Consider the following 23,785-nt stretch of genomic DNA (forward strand, 5'->3'; position numbering starts at 1 on the left):
GATTCCCTGGTTGGGTTACATTAACAGAGTTGGGTCAGTCTGCTCTTCCCTGGGGTGTGTTACATTGATGGAGTTGGGTCAGTCTGCTCTTCCCTGGGTGTGTTACATTGACAGAGTGGGGTCAGTCTGCTCTTCCTTGGGTGTGTTACATTGACAGAGTGGGGCAGGTCTGCTCTTCCCTGGTTGTGTTACTTTCACAAAGTGAGGTCATTCCGCGATTCCCTGGTTGGATTACATGAACAGAGTTGGGTCAGTCTGCACTTCCCTGGGTGTGTAAAATTGCTGAGTGGTGTCAGTCTGCTCTTCCCTGGGTGTGTTACATTGATAGAGTGGGATCAGTCTGCTCTTCCCTGGGTGTGTTCCATTGACACAGTGAGGTCATTCTGCGATTCCCTGGTTGGGTTACATTAACAGAGTTGGGTCAGTCTGCTCTTCCCTGGGTGTGTCACATTGACAGAGTGACGTCATTCCGCAATTCCCTGGTTGGATTACATTAACAGAGTTGTGTCAGTCTGCTCTCCCCTGGGTGTGTTACATTGACAGAGTGAGGTCATTCTGCGATTCCCTGGTTGGGTTACATTAACAGAGTTGGGTCAGTCTGCTCTTCCCTGGGGTGTGTTACATTGATGGAGTTGGGTCAGTCTGCTCTTCCCTGGGTGTGTTACATTGACAGAGTGGGGTCAGTCTGCTGTTCCTTGGGTGTGTTACATTGACAGAGTGGGGCAGGTCTGCTCTTCCCTGGTTGTGTTACTTTCACAAAGTGAGGTCATTCCGCGATTCCCTGGTTGGATTACATGAACAGAGTGGGGTCAGTCTGCTCTTCCCTGAGTGTGTTACATTAAAAAATTGGGTCATTCTGCTCTTCCCTGGGTTTGTTACATTGACAGAGTGGGATCCGTCTGCTCTTACCTGGGTGTGTTACATTTACAGAATGGGGTCAGTCTGCTCTTCCCTGGGTGCGTGACATTGACAGAGTGGGGTCAGTCTGCTCTTCCCTGGGCGTGTTACATTGACAGATTGGGATCAGTCTGCTCTTCCCTGGGTCTGTTACATTGACGGAGTGGTGTCAGTCTGCTCTTCCATGGGTGGGTTACTTTGTCAGAGTGGGATCAGTCTGCTCTTCCCTGGGTGTGTTACAATGACAGATTGGGGTCAGTCTGCTCTTCCATGGGTGTGTTACATTGACAGAGTTGAGTCAGTATGCTCTTCCCTGGGTGTGTCACATTGACAGAGTGATGTCTTTCTGCGATTCCCTGGTTGGGTTACATTGACAGAGTGTTGTCAGTCTGCTCTTCCCTGGGTGTATTACATTGACAGAGTGGGGTCAGTCTGCTCTTCCCTGGGTGTGTTACTTTGACAGAGTGGGGTCCGTCTGCTCTTCCCTGGGTGTGTTACATTGTTAGAGAGTGGTCAGTCTGCACTTCCCTGGGTGTGTTACATTGACAGAGTGAGGTCCTTCTGCGATTCCCTGGTTGGGTTACATTAACAGAGTTGGGTCAGTCTGCTCTTCCCTGGGGTGTGTTACATTGATGGAGTTGGGTCAGTCTGCTCTTCCCTGGGTGTGTTACATTGACAGAGTGGGGTCAGTCTGCTCTTCCTTGGGTGTGTTACATTGAGAGAGTGGGGCAGGTCTGCTCTTCCCTGGTTGTGTTACTTTCACAAAGTGAGGTCATTCCGCGATTCCCTGGTTGGATTACATGAACAGAGTTGGGTCAGTCTGCACTTCCCTGGGTGTGTTACATTGACAGAGTGGCGTCAGTCGGCTCTTCCCTCGGTGTGTTACATTGCTGAGTGGTGTCAGTCTGCTCTTCCGTGGGTGTGTTACATTGATAGAGTGGGATCAGTCTGCTCTTCCCTGGGTGTGTTCCATTGACACAGTGAGGTCATTCTGCGATTCCCTGGTTGGGTTACATTAACAGAGTTGGGTCAGTCTGCTCTTCCCTGGGTGTGTCACATTGACAGAGTGACGTCATTCCGCAATTCCCTGGTTGGATTACATTAACAGAGTTGTGTCAGTCTGCTCTCCCCTGGGTGTGTTACATTGACAGAGTGAGGTCATTCTGCGATTCCCTGGTTGGGTTACATTAACAGAGTTGGGTCAGTCTGCTCTTCCCTGGGGTGTGTTACATTGATGGAGTTGGGTCAGTCTGCTCTTCCCTGGGTGTGTTACATTGACAGAGTGGGGTCAGTCTGCTCTTCCTTGGGTGTGTTACATTGACAGAGTGGGGCAGGTCTGCTCTTCCCTGGTTGTGTTACTTTCACAAAGTGAGGTCATTCCGCGATTCCCTGGTTGGATTACATGAACAGAGTTGGGTCAGTCTGCACTTCCCTGGGTGTGTAAAATTGCTGAGTGGTGTCAGTCTGCTCTTCCCTGGGTGTGTTACATTGATAGAGTGGGATCAGTCTGCTCTTCCCTGGGTGTGTTCCATTGACACAGTGAGGTCATTCTGCGATTCCCTGGTTGGGTTACATTAACAGAGTTGGGTCAGTCTGCTCTTCCCTGGGTGTGTCACATTGACAGAGTGACGTCATTCCGCAATTCCCTGGTTGGATTACATTAACAGAGTTGTGTCAGTCTGCTCTCCCCTGGGTGTGTTACATTGACAGAGTGAGGTCATTCTGCGATTCCCTGGTTGGGTTACATTAACAGAGTTGGGTCAGTCTGCTCTTCCCTGGGGTGTGTTACATTGATGGAGTTGGGTCAGTCTGCTCTTCCCTGGGTGTGTTACATTGACAGAGTGGGGTCAGTCTGCTGTTCCTTGGGTGTGTTACATTGACAGAGTGGGGCAGGTCTGCTCTTCCCTGGTTGTGTTACTTTCACAAAGTGAGGTCATTCCGCGATTCCCTGGTTGGATTACATGAACAGAGTGGGGTCAGTCTGCTCTTCCCTGAGTGTGTTACATTAAAAAATTGGGTCATTCTGCTCTTCCCTGGGTTTGTTACATTGACAGAGTGGGATCCGTCTGCTCTTACCTGGGTGTGTTACATTTACAGAATGGGGTCAGTCTGCTCTTCCCTGGGTGCGTGACATTGACAGAGTGGGGTCAGTCTGCTCTTCCCTGGGCGTGTTACATTGACAGATTGGGATCAGTCTGCTCTTCCCTGGGTCTGTTACATTGACGGAGTGGTGTCAGTCTGCTCTTCCATGGGTGGGTTACTTTGTCAGAGTGGGATCAGTCTGCTCTTCCCTGGGTGTGTTACAATGACAGATTGGGGTCAGTCTGCTCTTCCATGGGTGTGTTACATTGACAGAGTTGAGTCAGTATGCTCTTCCCTGGGTGTGTCACATTGACAGAGTGATGTCTTTCTGCGATTCCCTGGTTGGGTTACATTGACAGAGTGTTGTCAGTCTGCTCTTCCCTGGGTGTATTACATTGACAGAGTGGGGTCAGTCTGCTCTTCCCTGGGTGTGTTACTTTGACAGAGTGGGGTCCGTCTGCTCTTCCCTGGGTGTGTTACATTGTTAGAGAGTGGTCAGTCTGCACTTCCCTGGGTGTGTTACATTGACAGAGTGAGGTCCTTCTGCGATTCCCTGGTTGGGTTACATTAACAGAGTTGGGTCAGTCTGCTCTTCCCTGGGGTGTGTTACATTGATGGAGTTGGGTCAGTCTGCTCTTCCCTGGGTGTGTTACATTGACAGAGTGGGGTCAGTCTGCTCTTCCTTGGGTGTGTTACATTGAGAGAGTGGGGCAGGTCTGCTCTTCCCTGGTTGTGTTACTTTCACAAAGTGAGGTCATTCCGCGATTCCCTGGTTGGATTACATGAACAGAGTTGGGTCAGTCTGCACTTCCCTGGGTGTGTTACATTGACAGAGTGGCGTCAGTCGGCTCTTCCCTCGGTGTGTTACATTGCTGAGTGGTGTCAGTCTGCTCTTCCGTGGGTGTGTTACATTGATAGAGTGGGATCAGTCTGCTCTTCCCTGGGTGTGTTCCATTGACACAGTGAGGTCATTCTGCGATTCCCTGGTTGGGTTACATTAACAGAGTTGGGTCAGTCTGCTCTTCCCTGGGTGTGTCACATTGACAGAGTGACGTCATTCCGCAATTCCCTGGTTGGATTACATTAACAGAGTTGTGTCAGTCTGCTCTCCCCTGGGTGTGTTACATTGACAGAGTGAGGTCATTCTGCGATTCCCTGGTTGGGTTACATTAACAGAGTTGGGTCAGTCTGCTCTTCCCTGGGGTGTGTTACATTGATGGAGTTGGGTCAGTCTGCTCTTCCCTGGGTGTGTTACATTGACAGAGTGGGGTCAGTCTGCTCTTCCTTGGGTGTGTTACATTGACAGAGTGGGGCAGGTCTGCTCTTCCCTGGTTGTGTTACTTTCACAAAGTGAGGTCATTCCGCGATTCCCTGGTTGGATTACATGAACAGAGTTGGGTCAGTCTGCACTTCCCTGGGTGTGTAAAATTGCTGAGTGGTGTCAGTCTGCTCTTCCCTGGGTGTGTTACATTGATAGAGTGGGATCAGTCTGCTCTTCCCTGGGTGTGTTCCATTGACACAGTGAGGTCATTCTGCGATTCCCTGGTTGGGTTACATTAACAGAGTTGGGTCAGTCTGCTCTTCCCTGGGTGTGTCACATTGACACAGTGACGTCATTCCGCAATTCCCTGGTTGGATTACATTAACAGAGTTGTGTCAGTCTGCTCTCCCCTGGGTGTGTTACATTGACAGAGTGAGGTCATTCTGCGATTCCCTGGTTGGGTTACATTAACAGAGTTGGGTCAGTCTGCTCTTCCCTGGGGTGTGTTACATTGATGGAGTTGGGTCAGTCTGCTCTTCCCTGGGTGTGTTACATTGACAGAGTGGGGTCAGTCTGCTGTTCCTTGGGTGTGTTACATTGACAGAGTGGGGCAGGTCTGCTCTTCCCTGGTTGTGTTACTTTCACAAAGTGAGGTCATTCCGCGATTCCCTGGTTGGATTACATGAACAGATTTGGGTCAGTCTGCACTTCCCTGGGTGTGTAAAATTGCTGAGTGGTGTCAGTCTGCTCTTCCCTGGGTGTGTTACATTGATAGAGTGGGATCAGTCTGCTCTTCCCTGGGTGTGTTCCATTGACACAGTGAGGTCATTCTGCGATTCCCTGGTTGGGTTACATTAACAGAGTTGGGTCAGTCTGCTCTTCCCTGGGTGTGTCACATTGACAGAGTGACGTCATTCTGCAATTCCCTGGTTGGATTACATTAACAGAGTTGTGTCAGTCTGCTCTCCCCTGTGTGTGTTACATTGACAGAGTGAGATCATTCTGCGATTCCATCGTTGGGTTACAGTAACAGAGTTGGGTCAGTCTGCTCTTCCCTGGGTGTGTTACTTTGACAGAGTGGGGTCAGACATCTCTTCCCTGGGTGTATTTCATTGACAGAGTGGGGTCAGTCTGCTCTTCCCTGGGTGTGTTACATTGACGGAGTGGTGTCAGTCTGCTCTTCCCTGGGTGGGTTACATTAACAGAGTGTGGTCTGTCTGCTCTTCCCTGGGTGTGTTTCATTGACAGAGTTGAGTCAGTCTGCTCTTCCCTGAGTGTGTTACATTGTCAGAATGGGGTCAGTCTGCTCTTGCATTTATGAGGTACATTGACAGGGTGGTGTCAGTCTACCTTTGCCTGGGTGGGTTACATTGACAGAGTGGGGTCTGTCTGCTCTTCCCTGGGTGGGTTGCATTGACAGAGTGGGGTCAGTCTGCTCTTCCCTGAGTGTGTTACATTAAAAAATTGGGTCAGTCTGCTCTTCCCTGGGTGTGTTACATTGAAAGAGTGGGGTCAGTCTGCTCTTCCCTGGGTGTGTTACTTTGACAGAGTGGGGTCCGTCTGCTCTTCCCTGGGTGTATTACATTGACAGAGTGAGGTCCTTCTGCGATTCCCTGGTTGGGTTACATTAACAGAGTTGGGTCAGTCTGCTCTTCCCTGGGGTGTGTTACATTGATGGAGTTGGGTCAGTCTGCTCTTCCCTGGGTGTGTTACATTGACAGAGTGGGGTTGTCTGCTCTTCCTTGGGTGTGTTACATTGACAGAGTGGGGCAGGTCTGCTCTTCCCTGGTTGTGTTACTTTCACAAAGTGAGGTCATTCCGCGATTCCCTGGTTGGATTACATGAACAGAGTTGGGTCAGTCTGCTCTTCCCTGGGTGTGTTACATTGACAGAGTGGGGTCAGTCTGCTCTTCCCTGGGTGTGTTACTTTGACAGAGTGGGGTTCGTCTGCTCTTCCCTGGGTGTGTTACATTGACAGAGTGAGGTCATTCTGCGATTCCCTGGTTGGGTTACATTAACAGAGTTGGGTCAGTCTGCTCTTCCCTGGGGTGTGTTACATTGATGGAGTTGGGTCAGTCTGCTCTTCCCTGGGTGTGTTACATTGCTGAGTGGTGTCAGTCTGCTCTTCCGTGGGTGTGTTACATTGATAGAGTGGGATCAGTCTGCTCTTCCCTGGGTGTGTTCCATTGACACAGTGAGGTCATTCTGCGATTCCCTGGTTGAGTTACATTAACAGAGTTGGGTCAGTCTGCTCTTCCCTGGGTGTGTCACATTGACAGAGTGACGTCATTCCGCAATTCCCTGGTTGGATTACATTAACAGAGTTGTGTCAGTCTGCTCTCCCCTGGGTGTGTTACATTGACAGAGTGAGGTCATTCTGCGATTCCCTGGTTGGGTTACATTAACAGAGTTGGGTCAGTCTGCTCTTCCCTGGGGTGTGTTACATTGATGGAGTTGGGTCAGTCTGCTCTTCCCTGGGTGTGTTACATTGACAGAGTGGGGTCAGTCTGCTGTTCCTTGGGTGTGTTACATTGACAGAGTGGGGCAGGTCTGCTCTTCCCTGGTTGTGTTACTTTCACAAAGTGAGGTCATTCTGCGATTCCCTGGTTGGATTACATGAACAGAGTTGGGTCAGTCTGCACTTCCCTGGGTGTGTAAAATTGCTGAGTGGTGTCAGTCTGCTCTTCCCTGGGTGTGTTACATTGATAGAGTGGGATCAGTCTGCTCTTCCCTGGGTGTGTTCCATTGACACAGTGAGGTCATTCTGCGATTCCCTGGTTGGGTTACATTAACAGAGTTGGGTCAGTCTGCTCTTCCCTGGGCGTGTCACATTGACAGAGTGACGTCATTCTGCAATTCCCTGGTTGGATTACATTAACAGAGTTGTGTCAGTCTGCTCTCCCCTGGGTGTGTTACATTGACAGAGTGAGGTCATTCTGCGATTCCATGGTTGGGTTACAGTAACAGAGTTGGGTCAGTCTGCTCTTCCCTGGGTGTGTTACTTTGACAGAGTAGGGTCAGACATCTCTTCCCTGGGTGTGTTATATTGACGGAGTGGGGTCAGTCTGCCCTTCCCTTGGTTTGTTACATTGACAGAGTGAGGTCAGTCTGCTCTTCCCTGGGTGTGTTATATTGACAGAGTTGAGTCAGTCTGCTCTTCCCTGGGTGTGTCACATTGACAGATTGAGGTCATTCTTCGATTCCGTAGTTGGGTTACAATAACAGGGTAGGGTCAGTCTGCTCTTCCCTGGGTCTGTTACATTGACGGAGTGGGATCAGTCTGCTCTTCCCTGGGTGGGTTACATTGACTGAGTGGGGTCAGTCTGATTTTCCCTGGGTTTGTTACATTGACAGAGAGGGATCAGTCTGCTCTTGCCTGCGTGTGTTACATTGACAGAGTGAGGTCATTCTGTGATTCCCTGGTATGGTTACATTAACAGAATTGGGTCTGTCTGCTCTTCCCTGGGGGTGTTACATTGACGCAGTGGGGTCAGTCTGCTCGTCCCTGTGTGTTTTACATTGACAGAGTTGAGTCAGTCTGCTCTTCCCTGGGTGTGTCACATTGACAGAATGAGGTCATTCTGCGATTCCCTGATTGGGTTACATTAACAGAGTTGTTTCAGTCTGCTCTTCCCTGGGTGTGTTTCATTGATAGAGTTGAGTCAGTCTGCTCTTCCCTGGGTGTGTCACACTGACAGAGGTAGGTCATTCTGCGATTCCCTTTTTGGGTTACATTAACAGAGTTGTTTCAGTCTGCTCTTCCCTGGGTGTGTTACATTGACAGAGTGGGGTCAGCCTGATCGTCCCTGTGTGAGTTACATTGACAGAGTAAGGTCAGACTTCACTTCCCTGGGTGTGTTACATTGACAGAATGGGGTCAGCCTGCTCTTCCCAGGGTGTGTTATATTGAAAGAGTGGGATCAGTCTGCTCTTCCCTGGGTGTGTTACATTGACGGAGTTGGGTCAGTCTGCTCTTCCCTGGGTGGGTTACATTGATAGAGTGAGATCAGTCTGCTCTTCCCTGGGTGTGTTACATTGATGGATTGTGTTCCGTCTGCTCTTCCCTGGGTGAGTTACATTGATAGAGTGGGGTCAGTCTGCTCATCCCTGGGTGAGTTACATTGACAGAGTGGGGTCAGTCTGCTCTTCCCTGGAGGTGTCACATTGACAGAGTCAGTTCAGTCTGCTCTTCCCTGCGTCTGTCACATTGACAGAGTCAGATCAGTCTGCTCAACCCTGGGTATGTTACATTGACCGAGTGAGTTCAGTCTGCTCTTCCCTGGGTGTGTCACATTGACAGAGTTAGTTCAGTCTGCTCTTCCCTGGGTGTGTCACATTGACAGAGTCAGTTCAGTCTGCTCTTCCCTGGGTATGTTACATTGACAGAGTGGGTTCAGTCTGCTCTTCCCTGGGTGGGTTAGATTGACAGAGTGGGGACAGTCTGCTCTTCCCTGGGTGTGTAACATTGACAGAGTTGGGTCAGTTTCCTCTTCCCTGGGTGTGTTACATTGGCAGAGTGGGGTCAGTCTGCTCTTCCCCGCGGCGTATTACATTGACAGAGTGGGTCAGTCTGCCCTTCCCTGCGTGTGTTACATTGACAGAGTGGGGTCAGTCTGCTCTTCTCTGGGTGTGTTACATTGACAGATTGTGGTCCGTCTGCTCATCCCTGGGTGTGTTACATTGACAGAGTGGCGTCAGTCTGCTCTTACCTGGGTGTTTTACATTGACAGAATGGGGTCAGTTTGCTCTTCCCTGGGTGTGTTACATTGACAGAGTGGGGTCAGACTGCTCTTCCCTGCGTTTGTTACATTGACAGTGTGGGGTCAGTATACTCTTCCCTGCGTGTGTTACATTGACAGAGTGGGGTCAGTCTGATCTTCCCTGAGTGTTTTACATTGACAGATTGGGGTCAATCTGCTCTTTCCTGGGTGGGTTACATTGACAGAGTGGGGTCAGTCTGCTCTTCCCTGTGTGTGTCACATTGACAGAATGGGGTCAGTCTGCTCTTCCCTGGGTGTGTAACTTTGACAAAGTGAGGTCATTCCGCGATTCCCTGGTTGGATTACATGAACAGAGTTGGGTCAGTCTGCTCTTCCCCGGGTCTGTAACATTGACAGAGTGGGATCAGTCTGCTCTTCCCTGGGTGGGTGACTTTGACAGCGTGGGATCAGTCTGCTCTTCCCTGGGGGTGATACATTGACGGAGTGGGTCAGTCTGCTCTTCACTGGGTGTGTTACATTGACAGAGTGGGGTCAGTCTGCTCTTCCCTGCGTGTGTTACATTGACAGAGTGAGGTCATTCTGTGATTCCCTGGTATGGTTACATTAATAGAGTTGGGTCAGTCTGCTCTTCCCTGGGAGTGTTACATTGACAGATTGGGGTCAGTCTGCTCTTCCCTGGGTCTGTTACATTGACGGAGTGGGATCAGTCTGCTCTTCCCTGGGTGGGTTACATTGACTGAGTGGGGTCAGTCTGATTTTCCCTGGGTTTGTTACATTGACAGAGAGGGGTCAGTCTGCTCTTGCCTGCGTGTGTTACATTGACAGAGTGAGGTCATTCTGTGATTCCCTGGTATGGTTACATTAACAGAATTGGGTCTGTCTGCTCTTCCCTGGGGGTGTTACATTGACGCAGTGGGGTCAGTCTGCTCGTCCCTGTGTGTTTTACATTGACAGAGTTGAGTCAGTCTGCTCTTCCCTGGGTGTGTCACATTGACAGAATGAGGTCATTCTGCGATTCCCTGGTTGGGTTACATTAACAGAGTTGTTTCAGTCTGCTCTTCCCTGGGTGTGTTTCATTGATAGAGTTGAGTCAGTCTGCTCTTCCCTGGGTGTGTCACACTGACAGAGGTAGGTCATTCTGCGATTCCCTGGTTGGGTTACATTAACAGAGTTGTTTCAGTCTGCTCTTCCCTGGGTGTGTTACATTGACAGAGTGGGGTCAGCCTGATCGTCCCTGTGTGAGTTACATTGACAGAGTAAGGTCAGACTTCACTTCCCTGGGTGTGTTACATTGACAGAATGGGGTCAGCCTGCTCTTCCCAGGGTGTGTTATATTGAAAGAGTGGGATCAGTCTGCTCTTCCCTGGGTGTGTTACATTGACGGAGTTGGGTCAGTCTGCTCTTCCCTGGGTGGGTTACTTTGATAGAGTGAGATCAGTCTGCTCTTCCCTGGGTGTGTTACATTGATGGATTGTGTTCCGTCTGCTCTTCCCTGGGTGAGTTACATTGATAGAGTGGGGTCAGTCTGCTCATCCCTGGGTGAGTTACATTGACAGAGTGGGGTCAGTCTGCTCTTCCCTGGAGGTGTCACATTGACAGAGTCAGTTCAGTCTGCTCTTCCCTGGGTCTGTCACATTGACAGAGTCAGATCAGTCTGCTCAACCCTGGGTATGTTACATTGACCGAGTGAGTTCAGTCTGCTCTTCCCTGGGTGTGTCACATTGACAGAGTCAGTTCAGTCTGCTCTTCCCTGGGTGTGTCACATTGACAGAGTCAGTTCAGTCTGCTCTTCCCTGGGTATGTTACATTGACAGAGTGGGTTCAGTCTGCTCTTCCCTGGGTGGGTTAGATTGACAGAGTGGGGACAGTCTGCTCTTCCCTGGGTGTGTAACATTGACAGAGTTGGGTCAGTTTCCTCTTCCCTGGGTGTGTTACATTGGCAGAGTGGGGTCAGTCTGCTCTTCCCCGCGGTGTATTACATTGACAGAGTGGGTCAGTCTGCTCTTCCCTGCGTGTGTTACATTGACAGAGTGGGGTCAGTCTGCTCTTCTCTGGGTGTGTTACATTGACAGATTGTGGTCCGTCTGCTCATCCCTGGGTGTGTTACATTGACAGAGTGGCGTCAGTCTGCTCTTCCCTGGGTGTTTTACATTGACAGAATGGGGTCAGTTTGCTCTTCCCTGGGTGTGTTACATTGACAGAGTGGGGTCAGACTGCTCTTCCCTGCGTTTGTTACATTGACAGTGTGGGGTCAGTATACTCTTCCCTGCGTGTGTTACATTGACAGAGTGGGGTCAGTCTGATCTTCCCTGAGTGTTTTACATTGACAGATTGGGATCAATCTGCTCTTTCCTGGGTGGGTTACATTGACAGAGTGGGGTCAGTCTGCTCTTCCCTGTGTGTGTCACATTGACAGAGTGAGATCATTCTGCAATTCCCTGGTTGGGTTACATTAACAGAGTTGGGTCAGTCTGCTCTTCCCTGCGTGTGTTACATTGACAGAAGGGGGTCAGTCTGCTCTTCCCTGGGTGTGTAACTTTGACAAAGTGAGGTCATTCCGCGATTCCCTGGTTGGATTACATGAACAGAGTTGGGTCAGTCTGCTCTTACCCGGGTCTGTAACATTGACAGAGTGGGATCAGTCTGCTCTTCCCTGGGTGGGTGACTTTGACAGCGTGGGATCAGTCTGCTCTTCCCTGGGGGTGATACATTGACGGAGTGGGTCAGTCTGCTCTTCACTGGGTGTGTTACATTGACAGAGTGGGGTCAGTCTGCTCTTCCCTGCGTGTGTTACATTGACAGAGTGAGGTGATTCTGTGATTCCCTGGTATGGTTACATTAATAGAGTTGGGTCAGTCTGCTCTTCCCTGGGAGTGTTACATTGACAGATTGGGGTCAGTCTGCTCTTTCCTGGGTGGGTGACTTTGACAGCGTGAGATCAGTCTGCTCTTCCCTGGGTGTGTTACATTGATGGATTGTGTTCCGTCTGCTCTTCCCTGGGTGAGTTACATTGATAGAGTGGGGTCAGTCTGCTCATCCCTGGGTGAGTTACATTGACAGAGTGGGTTCAGTCTGCTCTTCCCTGGAGGTGTCACATTGACAGAGTCAGTTCAGTCTGCTCTTCCCTGGATCTGTCACATTGACAGAGTCAGATCAGTCTGCTCAACCCTGGGTATGTTACATTGACAGAGTGAGTTCAGTCTGCTCTTCCCTGGGTGTGTCACATTGACAGAGTCAGTTCAGTCTGCTCTTCCCTGGGTGTGTCACATTGACAGAGTCAGTTCAGTCTGCTCTTCCCTGGGTATGTTACATTGACAGAGTGGGTTCAGTCTGCTCTTCCCTGGGTGGGTTTGATTGACAGAGTGGGGACAGTCTGCTCTTCCCTGGGTGTGTAACATTGACAGAGTTGGGTCAGTTTCCTCTTCCCTGGGTGTGTTACATTGGCAGAGTGGGGTCAGTCTGCTCTTCCCTGGGTGTATTACATTGTCAGAGTGGGTCAGTCTGCTCTTCCCTGCGTGTGTTACATTGACAGAGTGGGGTCAGTCTGCTCTTCTCTGGGTGTGTTACATTGACAGATTGTGGTCCGTCTGCTCATCCCTGGGTGTGTTACATTGACAGAGTGGCGTCAGTCTGCTCTTCCCTGGGTGTTTTACATTGACAGAATGGGGTCAGTTTGCTCTTCCCTGGGTGTGTTACATTGACAGAGTGGGGTCAGACTGCTCTTCCCTGCGTTTGTTACATTGACAGTGTGGGGTCAGTATACTCTTCCCTGTGTGTGTTACATTGACAGAGTGGGGTCAGTCTGATCTTCCCTGAGTGTTTTACATTGACAGATTGGGGTCAATCTGCTCTTTCCTGGGTGGGTTACATTGACAGAGTGGGGTCAGACTGCTCTTCCCTGTGTGTGTCACATTGACAGAGTGAGATCATTCTGCAATTCCCTGGTTGGGTTACATTAACAGAGTTGGGTCAGTCTGCTCTTCCCTGCGTGTGTTACATTGACAGAATGGGGTCAGTCTGCTCTTCCCTGGGTGTGTAACTTTGACAAAGTGAGGTCATTCCGCGATTCCCTGGTTGGATTACATGAACAGAGTTGGGTCAGTCTGCTCTTCCCCGGGTCTGTAACATTGACAGAGTGGGATCAGTCTGCTCTTCCCTGGGTGGGTGACTTTGACAGCGTGGGATCAGTCTGCTCTTCCCTGGGGGTGATACATTGACGGAGTGGGTCAGTCTGCTCTTCACTGGGTGTGTTACATTGACAGAGTGGGGTCAGTCTGCTCTTCCCTGCGTGTGTTACATTGACAGAGTGAGGTCATTCTGTGATTCCCTGGTATGGTTACATTAATAGAGTTGGGTCAGTCTGCTCTTCCCTGGGAGTGTTACATTGACAGATTGGGGTCAGTCTGCTCTTTCCTGGGTGGCTTACATTGACAGAGTGGTGTCAGTCTGCTCTTGCCTGGGTGTGTTACACTGACAGAGTGGGGTCAGTCTGCTCTTCCCTGTGTGTGTCACCTTGACAGCGTGAGATCATTCTGCGATTCCCTGGTTGGGTTACATTAACAGAGTTGGGTCAGTCTGCTCTTCCCTGGGTGTATTACATTGACAGAATGGGGTCAGTCTGCTATTCCCTGGGTGTGTAACTATGACAAAGTGAGGTCATTCCGCGATTCCCTGATCGGAGTACATGAACAGAGTTGGGTCGGTCTGCTCTTCCCTGGGTTTGTTACATTGACAGAGTGGGGTCAGTCTGCTCTTCCCTGGGTATGTTACATTGCCAGAGTGAGGTCATTCTGCGATTCCCTAGTTGGGTTACATTAACTGAGTTGGGTCAGTCTGCTCTTCCCTGGGTGTGTTATATTGACGGAGTGGGGTCGGTCTGCTCTTCCCTTGGTGGGTTACATTGACAGAGTGGGGTCAGTCTGCTCTTCCCTGGGTTTGTTACATTGACAGAGTGGGCTCAGTCTGCTCTTGCCTGGGTGTGTTACATTGTCAGAGTGAGGTCATTCTGTGATTCCCTGGTATGATTACATTAACAGAGTTGGGTCAGTCTGCTCTTCCCTAGGTTTGTCACATTGACAGAGTTGGGTCAGTCTGCTCTTCTTTGAGTCTGTGACATTGAGAGAATGGGGTCAGTCTGCTCTTGCATGTTTGAATTACATTGACAGGCTGGGGTCAGTCTACCATTCCCTGGTTGGGTTACATTGTCAGAGTGGAGTGAGTCTGCCCTTCCTTGGGTGTGTTACAATGACAGAGTGGGGTCAGTCTGCTCTTCCCTGGGTGTGTTACATTGACAGAGTGGGGTCAGTCTGCTCTTCCCTGGGTGTTTTACATTGACAGAGTGGGGTCAGTCTGCTCTTCCCTGTGTGTGTCACATTAACAGAGTGAGATCATTCTGCGATCCCTGGTTGTGTTACATTAACAGAGTTGGGTCAGTCTGCTCTTCCCTGGGTTTGTTACATTGATAGAGTGGGTTCAGTCTGCTCTTCCCTGCGTGTGTTACATTGACAGAGTGGGGTCAGTATGCTCTTCCCTGTGTGTGTTACATTGACAGAGTGAGGTCATTCTTCGATTCCGTAGTTGGGTTACATTACCAGGGTAGGGTCAGTCTGCTCTTCCCTCGGTGTGTTACATTGACGGAGTGGGGTCAGTCTGCTCTTCCCTGGGTGGGTTACATTGACTGAGTGGGGTCAGTCTGCTCTTCCCTGGGTTTATTACATTGACAGAGAGGGGTCAGTCTGCTCTTGCCTGCGTGTGTTACATTGACAGAGTGAGGTCATTCTGTGATTCCCTGGTATGGTTACATTAACAGAGTTGTTTCAGTCTGGTCTTCCCTGGGTGTGTTACATTGACAGAGTGGGGTCAGTCTGATCGTCCCTGTGTGAGTTACATTGACAGAGTAGGGTCAGACTGCAATTCCCTGGGTGTGTTACATTGACAGAATGGGGACAGTATGCTCTTCCCTGGGTGTGTTACATTGACAGAGCGGGGTCAGTCTGCTCTTTTCTGGGTTGTTACATTGACAGAATGGGGACACTCTGCACTTCCCTCGGTGTGTTCCATTGACTGATTGGGGTCAATCTGCTCTTCCCCGGGTGTGTTACATTGACAGAGTCGGGTCAGTCTGCTCTTCCCAGGGTGTGTTATATTGACAGAGTGCGATCAGTCTGCTCTTCCCTGGGTGAGTTACATTGACAGAGTGGGGTCAGTCTGCTCTTCCCTGGGTGGGTTACTTTGACAGAGTGGGATCAGTCTGCTTTTCCCTGGGTGTGTTACATTGACGGAGCGGGGTCAGTCTGCTCTTCCCTGGGTGTGTTACATTGACAGAGTTGAGTCAGTCTGCTCTTCCCTGGGTGTGTCACATTGACAGAGTGAGGTCTTTCTGTGATTCCCTGGTTGGATTACATGAACAGAGTTGGGTCAGTCTGCTCTTCCCTGGGTGCGTTATATTGACAGAGTGGCGTCAGTCTGCTCTTCCCTTGGATATGTTACTTTTACAAACTGAGGTCATTCCGCGATTCCCTGGTTGGATTAAATGAACTGAGTTGGGTCAGTCTGCTCTTCCCTGGGTGTGTTACATTGACAGAATGGGGTCAGTCTGCTCTTCCCTGGGCGTGTTACTTTGACAGAGTGGGGTCAGTCTGCTCTTCCCTGGGTGTGTTACATTGTTAGAGAGTGGTCAGTCTGCACTTCCCTGGATGTGTTACATTGACAGAGTGAGGTCATTCTGCGATTCCCTGGTTGGGTTACATTAACAGAGTTGGGTCAGTCTGCTCTTCCCTGGGGTGTGTTACATTGATGGAGTTGGGTCAGTCTGCTCTTCCCTGGGTGTGTTACATTGACAGAGTGGGGTCAGTCTGCTCTTCCTTGGGTGTGTTACATTGACAGAGTGGGGCAGGTCTGCTCTTCCCTGGTTGTGTTACTTTCACAAAGTGAGGTCATTCCGCGATTCCCTGGTTGGATTACATGAACAGAGTTGGGTCAGTCTGCAATTCCCTGGGTGTGTTACATTGACAGAGTGGCGTCTGTCTGCTCTTCCCTGGGTGTGTTACATTGACAGAGTGGCGTCAGTCTGCTCTTCCCTGGGTGTGTTACATTGACAGAGTGGGATCAGTCTGCACTTCCCTGGGTGTGTTCCATTGACACAGTGAGGTCATTCTGCGATTCCCTGGTTGGGTTACATTAACAGAGTTGGGTCAGTCTGCTCTTCCCTGGGTGTGTCACATTGACAGAGTGAGGTCATTCCGCAAATCCTTGGTTGGATTACATTAACAGAGTTGTGTCTGTCTGATCTCCCCTGGGTGTGTTACATTGACAGAGTGAGGTCATTCTGCGATTCCATGGTTGGGTTACAGTAACAGAGTTGGGTCAGTCTGCTCTTCCCTGCGTGTGTTACTTTGACTCATTGGTGTCGGTCTGCTCTTCCCTGGGTGGGTTACATTGACAGAGTGGGGTCAGACTTCTCTTCCCTGGTTGTGTTACATTGACGGAGTGAGGTCAGTCTGCCCTTCCCTTGGTTTGTTACATTGACAGAATGGGGTCAGTCTGCTCTTCCCTGGGTTTGTTACATTGACAGAGTGGGCTCAGTCTGCTCTTGCCTGGGTGTGTTACATTGTCAGAGTGAGGTCATTCTGTGATTCCCTGGTATGATTACATTAACAGAGTTGGGTCAGTCTGCTCTTCCCTAGGTTTGTCACATTGACAGAGTTGGGTCAGTCTGCTCTTCTTTGAGTCTGTGACATTGACAGAATGGGGTCAGTCTGCTCTTGCATGTATGAATTACATTGACAGGCTGGGGTCAGTCTACCATTCCCTGGTTGGGTTACATTGTCAGAGTGGAGTGAGTCTGCCATTCCTTGGGTGTGTTACAATGACAGAGTGGGGTCAGTCTGCTCTTCCCTGGGTGTGTTACATTGACAGAGTGGGGTCAGTCTGCTCTTCCCTGGGTGTTTTACATTGACATAGTGGGGTCAGTCTGCTCTTCCCTGTGTGTGTCACATTAACAGAGTGAGATCATTCTGCGATCCCTGGTTGTGTTACATTAACAGAGTTGGGTCAGTCTGCTCTTCCCTGGGTTTGTTACATTGATAGAGTGGGTTCAGTCTGCTCTTCCCTGCGTGTGTTACATTGACAGAGTGGGGTCAGTATGCTCTTCCCTGTGTGTGTTACATTGACAGAGTGAGGTCATTCTTCGATTCCGTAGTTGGGTTACATTACCAGGGTAGGGTCAGTCTGCTCTTCCCTCGGTGTGTTACATTGACGGAGTGGGGTCAGTCTGCTCTTCCCTGGGTGGGTTACATTGACTGAGTGGGGTCAGTCTGCTCTTCCCTGGGTTTATTACATTGACAGAGAGGGGTCAGTCTGCTCTTGCCTGCGTGTGTTACATTGACAGAGTGAGGTCATTCTGTGATTCCCTGGTATGGTTACATTAACAGAGTTGTTTCAGTCTGGTCTTCCCTGGGTGTGTTACATTGACAGAGTGGGGTCAGTCTGATCGTCCCTGTGTGAGTTACATTGACAGAGTAGGGTCAGACTGCAATTCCCTGGGTGTGTTACATTGACAGAATGGGGACAGTATGCTCTTCCCTGGGTGTGTTACATTGACAGAGCGGGGTCAGTCTGCTCTTTTCTGGGTTGTTACATTGACAGAATGGGGACACTCTGCACTTCCCTCGGTGTGTTCCATTGACTGATTGGGGTCAATCTGCTCTTCCCCGGGTGTGTTACATTGACAGAGTCGGGTCAGTCTGCTCTTCCCAGGGTGTGTTATATTGACAGAGTGCGATCAGTCTGCTCTTCCCTGGGTGAGTTACATTGACAGAGTGGGGTCAGTCTGCTCTTCCCTGGGTGGGTTACTTTGACAGAGTGGGATCAGTCTGCTTTTCCCTGGGTGTGTTACATTGACGGAGCGGGGTCAGTCTGCTCTTCCCTGGGTGTGTTACATTGACAGAGTTGAGTCAGTCTGCTCTTCCCTGGGTGTGTCACATTGACAGAGTGAGGTCTTTCTGTGATTCCCTGGTTGGATTACATGAACAGAGTTGGGTCAGTCTGCTCTTCCCTTGGATATGTTACTTTTACAAACTGAGGTCATTCCGCGATTCCCTGGTTGGATTAAATGAACTGAGTTGGGTCAGTCTGCTCTTCCCTGGGTGTGTTACATTGACAGAATGGGGTCAGTCTGCTCTTCCCTGGGCGTGTTACTTTGACAGAGTGGGGTCAGTCTGCTCTTCCCTGGGTGTGTTACATTGACAGAGTGAGGTCATTCTGCGATTCCCTGGTTGGGTTACATTAACAGAGTTGGGTCAGTCTGCTCTTCCCTGGGGTGTGTTACATTGATGGAGTTGGGTCAGTCTGCTCTTCCCTGGGTGTGTTACATTGACAGAGTGGGGTCAGTCTGCTCTTCCTTGGGTGTGTTACATTGACAGAGTGGGGCAGGTCTGCTCTTCCCTGGTTGTGTTACTTTCACAAAGTGAGGTCATTCCGCGATTCCCTGGTTGGATTACATGAACAGAGTTGGGTCAGTCTGCAATTCCCTGGGTGTGTTACATTGACAGAGTGGCGTCTGTCTGCTCTTCCCTGGGTGTGTTACATTGACAGAGTGGCGTCAGTCTGCTCTTCCCTGGGTGTGTTACATTGACAGAGTGGGATCAGTCTGCACTTCCCTGGGTGTGTTCCATTGACACAGTGAGGTCATTCTGCGATTCCCTGGTTGGGTTACATTAACAGAGTTGGGTCAGTCTGCTCTTCCCTGGGTGTGTCACATTGACAGAGTGAGGTCATTCCGCAAATCCTTGGTTGGATTACATTAACAGAGTTGTGTCTGTCTGATCTCCCCTGGGTGTGTTACATTGACAGAGTGAGGTCATTCTGCGATTCCATGGTTGGGTTACAGTAACAGAGTTGGGTCAGTCTGCTCTTCCCTGCGTGTGTTACTTTGACACATTGGTGTCGGTCTCCTCTTCCCTGGGTGGGTTACATTGACAGAGTGGGGTCAGACTTCTCTTCCCTGGTTGTGTTACATTGACGGAGTGAGGTCAGTCTGCCCTTCCCTTGGTTTGTTACATTGACAGAATGGGGTCAGTCTGCTCTTGCATGTATGAATTACATTGACAGGCTGGGGTCAGTCTACCATTCCCTGGGTGGGTTACATTGTCAGACTGGAGTGAGTCTGCCCTTCCTTGGGTGTGTTACAATGACAGAGAGGGGTCAGTCTGCTCTTCCCTGGGTGTGTTACATTGACAGAGTGGGGTCAGTCTGCTCTTCCCTGGGTGTTTTACATTGACAGAGTGGGGTCAGTCTGCTCTTCCCTGTGTGTGTCACATTGACAGAGTGAGATCATTCTGCGATCCCTGGTTTGGTTACATTAACAGGGTTGGGTCAGTCTGCTCTTCCCTGGGTTTATTACATTGATAGAGTGGGTTCAGTCTGCTCTTCCCTGCGTGTATTACATTGACAGAGTGGGGTCAGTCTGCTCTTCCCTGTGTGTGTTACATTGACAGAGTGAGGTCATTCTTCGATTCCGTAGTTGGGTTACATTAACAGGGTAGGGTCAGTCTGCTCTTCCCTCGGTGTGTTACATTGACGGAGTGGGGTCAGTCTGCTCTTCCCTGGCTGGGTTACATTGACTGAGTGGGGTCAGTCTGCTCTTCCCTGGGTTTGTTACATTGACAGAGAGGGGTCAGTCTGCTCTTGCCTGCGTGTGTTACATTGACAGAGTGAGGTCATTCTGTGATTCCCTGGTATGGTTACATTAACAGAATTGGGTCAGTCTGCTCTTCCCTGGGAGGGTTACATTGACGCAGTGGGGTCAGTCTGCTCGTCCCTGTGTGTTTCAAATTGACAGAGTTGAGTCAGTCTGCTCTTCCCTGGCTGTGTCACATTGACAGAGTGAGGTCATTCTGCGATTCCCTGGTTGGGTTACATTAACAGAGTTGTTTCAGTCTGGTCTTCCCTGGGTGTGTTACATTGACAGAGTGGGGTCAGTCTGATCGTCCCTGTGTGAGTTACATTGACAGAGTGAGGTCATTCTGTGATTCCCTGGTATGGTTACATTAATAGAGTTGTGTCAGTCTGCTCTTCCCTGGGAGTGTTACATTGACAGATTGGGGTCAGTCTGCTCTTTCCCGGGTGGCTTACATTGACAGAGTGGTGTCAGTCTGCTCTTCCCTGGGTGTGTTACACTGACAGAGTGGGGTCAGTCTGCTCTTCCCTGTGTGTGTCACATTGACAGTGTGAGATCATTCTGCGATTCCCTGGTTGGGTTACATTAACAGAGTTGGGTCAGTCTGCTCTTCCCTGGGTGTGTTACATTGACAGAATGGGGTCAGTCTGCTATTCACTGGGTGTGTAACTATGACAAAGTGAGGTCATTCCGCGATTCCCTGGTTGGGTTACATTAACAGAGTTGGGTCAGTCTGCTCTTCCCTGGGTGTGTTATATTGACGGAGTGGGGTCGGTCTGCTCTTCCCTTGGTGGGTTACATTGACAGAGTGGCTCAGTCTGCTCTTCCCTGGGTTTGTTACATTGACAGAGTGGGCTCAGTCTGCTCTTGCCTGGGTGTGTTACATTGTCAGAGTGAGGTCATTCTGTGATTCCCTGGTATGATTACATTAACAGAGTTGGGTCAGTCTGCTCTTTCCTAGGTTTGTCACATTGACAGAGTTGGGTCAGTCTGCTCTTCTTTGAGGTTGTTACATTGACAGAATGGGGACACTCTGCACTTCCCTCGGTGTGTTCCATTGACTGATTGGGGTCAATCTGCTCTTCCCCGGGTGTGTTACATTGACAGAGTCGGGTCAGTCTGCTCTTCCCAGGGTGTGTTATATTGACAGAGTGCGATCAGTCTGCTCTTCCCTGGGTGAGTTACATTGACAGAGTGGGGTCAGTCTGCTCTTCCCTGGGTGGGTTACTTTGACAGAGTGGGATCAGTCTGCTTTTCCCTGGGTGTGTTACATTGACGGAGTGGGGTCAGTCTGCTCTTCCCTGGGTGTGTTACATTGACAGAGTTGAGTCAGTCTGCTCTTCCCTGGGTGTGTCACATTGACAGAGTGAGGTCTTTCTGTGATTCCCTGGTTGGATTACATGAACAGAGTTGGGTCAGTCTGCTCTTCCCTGGGTGCGTTATATTGACAGAGTGGCGTCAGTCTGCTCTTCCCTTGGATATGTTACTTTTACAAACTGAGGTCATTCCGCGATTCCCTGGTTGGATTAAATGAACTGAGTTGGGTCAGTCTGCTCTTCCCTGGGTGTGTTACATTGACAGAATGGGGTCAGTCTGCTCTTCCCTGGGCGTGTTACTTTGACAGAGTGGGGTCAGTCTGCTCTTCCCTGGGTGTGTTACATTGTTAGAGAGTGGTCAGTCTGCACTTCCCTGGATGTGTTACATTGACAGAGTGAGGTCATTCTGCGATTCCCTGGTTGGGTTACATTAACAGAGTTGGGTCAGTCTGCTCTTCCCTGAGGTGTGTTACATTGATGGAGTTGGGTCAGTCTGCTCTTCCCTGGGTGTGTTACATTGACAGAGTGGGGTCAGTCTGCTCTTCCTTGGGTGTGTTACATTGACAGAGTGGGGCAGGTCTGCTCTTCCCTGGTTGTGTTACTTTCACAAAGTGAGGTCATTCCGCGATTCCCTGGTTGGATTACATGAACAGAGTTGGGTCAGTCTGCAATTCCCTGGGTGTGTTACATTGACAGAGTGGCGTCTGTCTGCTCTTCCCTGGGTGTGTTACATTGACAGAGTGGCGTCAGTCTGCTCTTCCCTTGGTGTGTTACATTGACAGAGTGGGATCAGTCTGCACTTCCCTGGGTGTGTTCCATTGACACAGTGAGGTCATTCTGCGATTCCCTGGTTGGGTTACATTAACAGAGTTGGGTCAGTCTGCTCTTCCCTGGGTGTGTCACATTGACAGAGTGAGGTCATTCCGCAAATCCTTGGTTGGATTACATTAACAGAGTTGTGTCTGTCTGATCTCCCCTGGGTGTGTTACATTGACAGAGTGAGGTCATTCTGCGATTCCATGGTTGGGTTACAGTAACAGAGTTGGGTCAGTCTGCTCTTCCCTGCGTGTGTTACTTTGACACATTGGTGTCGGTCTGCTCTTCCCTGGGTGGGTTACATTGACAGAGTGGGGTCAGACTTCTCTTCCCTGGTTGTGTTACATTGACGGAGTGAGGTCAGTCTGCCCTTCCCTTGGTTTGTTACATTGACAGAATGGGGTCAGTCTGCTCTTCCCTGGGTTTGTTACATTGACAGAGTGGGCTCAGTCTGCTCTTGCCTGGGTGTGTTACATTGTCAGAGTGAGGTCATTCTGTGATTCCCTGGTATGATTACATTAACAGAGTTGGGTCAGTCTGCTCTTCCCTAGGTTTGTCACATTGACAGAGTTGGGTCAGTCTGCTCTTCTTTGAGTCTGTGACATTGACAGAATGGGGTCAGTCTGCTCTTGCATGTATGAATTACATTGACAGGCTGGGGTCAGTCTACCATTCCCTGGTTGGGTTACATTGTCAGAGTGGAGTGAGTCTGCCATTCCTTGGGTGTGTTACAATGACAGAGTGGGGTCAGTCTGCTCTTCCCTGGGTGTGTTACATTGACAGAGTGGGGTCAGTCTGCTCTTCCCTGGGTGTTTTACATTGACATAGTGGGGTCAGTCTGCTCTTCCCTGTGTGTGTCACATTAACAGAGTGAGATCATTCTGCGATCCCTGGTTGTGTTACATTAACAGAGTTGGGTCAGTCTGCTCTTCCCTGGGTTTGTTACATTGATAGAGTGGGTTCAGTCTGCTCTTCCCTGCGTGTGTTACATTGACAGAGTGGGGTCAGTATGCTCTTCCCTGTGTGTGTTACATTGACAGAGTGAGGTCATTCTTCGATTCCGTAGTTGGGTTACATTACCAGGGTAGGGTCAGTCTGCTCTTCCCTCGGTGTGTTACATTGACGGAGTGGGGTCAGTCTGCTCTTCCCTGGGTGGGTTACATTGACTGAGTGGGGTCAGTCTGCTCTTCCCTGGGTTTATTACATTGACAGAGAGGGGTCAGTCTGCTCTTGCCTGCGTGTGTTACATTGACAGAGTGAGGTCATTCTGTGATTCCCTGGTATGGTTACATTAACAGAGTTGTTTCAGTCTGGTCTTCCCTGGGTGTGTTACATTGACAGAGTGGGGTCAGTCTGATCGTCCCTGTGTGAGTTACATTGACAGAGTAGGGTCAGACTGCAATTCCCTGGGTGTGTTACATTGACAGAATGGGGACAGTATGCTCTTCCCTGGGTGTGTTACATTGACAGAGCGGGGTCAGTCTGCTCTTTTCTGGGTTGTTACATTGACAGAATGGGGACACTCTGCACTTCCCTCGGTGTGTTCCATTGACTGATTGGGGTCAATCTGCTCTTCCCCGGGTGTGTTACATTGACAGAGTCGGGTCAGTCTGCTCTTCCCAGGGTGTGTTATATTGACAGAGTGCGATCAGTCTGCTCTTCCCTGGGTGAGTTACATTGACAGAGTGGGGTCAGTCTGCTCTTCCCTGGGTGGGTTACTTTGACAGAGTGGGATCAGTCTGCTTTTCCCTGGGTGTGTTACATTGACGGAGCGGGGTCAGTCTGCTCTTCCCTGGGTGTGTTACATTGACAGAGTTGAGTCAGTCTGCTCTTCCCTGGGTGTGTCACATTGACAGAGTGAGGTCTTTCTGTGATTCCCTGGTTGGATTACATGAACAGAGTTGGGTCAGTCTGCTCTTCCCTGGGTGCGTTATATTGACAGAGTGGCGTCAGTCTGCTCTTCCCTTGGATATGTTACTTTTACAAACTGAGGTCATTCCGCGATTCCCTGGTT

The sequence above is a fragment of the Chiloscyllium punctatum genome, chromosome 13 (genome assembly GCF_047496795.1).
Source record: "Chiloscyllium punctatum isolate Juve2018m chromosome 13, sChiPun1.3, whole genome shotgun sequence".
Taxonomy (NCBI): Eukaryota; Metazoa; Chordata; class Chondrichthyes; order Orectolobiformes; family Hemiscylliidae; genus Chiloscyllium; species Chiloscyllium punctatum.